Here is a 1,439-nt window from a genome sequence, read left to right as displayed (position 1 = left end):
TGGTAAAAGCCAAATTGGCCCATTTATAAGGTGTGGCCACCGTGGAGAGGAATGACATTTTTTGAAAAGAAAAGTGAAACATGCCGGGGTTCATGTTTCCAAATAAGCTTGTCCTTGGAGGCAGTCACCTGGGAAGCAGGACACGCCTTCCAATGTGAGGTGTCACTCAGACGATTTTGAGCTCTTCTCCTGGAATCTTCCCTGGAGGTAAATTACAAATCACATTCACATCTGAATATGAATTTCCTTCTCTTTTAACTTATTCAAGATGTTCTCAATTGGACAAAAAATATTTTGCAAGTCTCCATTGTATGTAAGCAAGGGAGGAAACCACCATGGACTCATCAGTGACTGCTTTCCAGGACCTTTGCATGGGCTATCTGAGTCACCTCACAATGGCTTTGAGCAGCTGGCACCACCATCTCCAGTTTAAAGATGAACAAATGGGCATCCCCGCACGTGTGTGCTTAATCTCAGCTAGTCCACCTGAGACCCCCTGAACATGCACCTTGGTCCCCCACATCACCCCCTAGCCAGTCCCACAAGATGAAAGAAACAATCATGAGCCAGGAAAAGCTCGCCAAACTGCAGGTTTCAGTGTGCATCAGTGGGAAAGGCGCCGGCCGAAAGAAGAAAGTGGTTCATGGAACAGCTACAGCAGATGATAAAAACCTCAGTTCTCCTTAAAGCAGTTAGGGGTAAACAATATCTCTAGTGTTGAATTGGTGAATGTGTTTACAGACCAAGGAACAGTGATCCACTTTCACAACACTAAATTTCAGGCGTCTCTGGCAGCAAACACCTTCACCATTACAGGCGATGCTGAGACAGAGCAGCTGGCAGAAATGCTACCCAGCATCTTAAACCAGCTTGGTGCAGACAGTCTCACTAGGTTAAGGAGACTGGCTGAAACTCTGCCCAAACAATCTGTGGATGGAAAGGCACCACTTGCTACTGGAGAGGAGGACGATGATGAAGTTCCAGATCTTGTGGAGAATTTTGATGAGACTTCCAAGAATGAGGCAAACTGAATCGAACCAACTTCTGAAGACGATAAACCTTGAAGAAGTTACTGGGCGCTGCTATTCTGTATTATGACTGCGTATTAAGAAATTTTTGTTTATGGATCTGACAAAATCTAGATCTCTAATATTTTTAAGCCCAAGCCCCTTGGACACTGCGGCTCTTTTCATCTTTTGCTTATATACAATTTCATTCTTTGCAGCTAATTAAGCTGAAAAAGCCTGGGAATAAAGTTTGAAACAAAGGTTAATGAAGTCCTTTGCCTAGGGAAAAAAAAAAAAAAAAAAAAAAAGGCCAGGCCCAGTGGCTCATGCCTGTAATCCCAGCACTTTGGGAGGCCTAGACAGGTGGATCACCTGAGGTTAGGAGTTCAAGACCAGCCTGACCAACATGGTGAAACCCCATCTCTACTAAAA

General features: G+C 44.3%; 1 pseudogene; it reads left to right on the top strand.

Moving 5' to 3' along the window:
- The first annotated feature begins 546 nt into the window (after positions 1-546).
- LOC105708696 (transcription factor BTF3-like) lies at positions 547-1,031 on the top strand (annotated as a pseudogene).
- Positions 1,032-1,439: the final 408 nt, after the last annotated feature.

This window comes from Aotus nancymaae, unplaced genomic scaffold (assembly GCF_030222135.1).
Source record: "Aotus nancymaae isolate 86718 unplaced genomic scaffold, 86718_ANA_hifiasm-v0.15.2.pri h1tg000051l, whole genome shotgun sequence".
In the NCBI taxonomy this organism is placed as follows: Eukaryota; Metazoa; Chordata; class Mammalia; order Primates; family Aotidae; genus Aotus; species Aotus nancymaae.
This window is presented reverse-complemented; position numbering and strand designations above follow the sequence as displayed.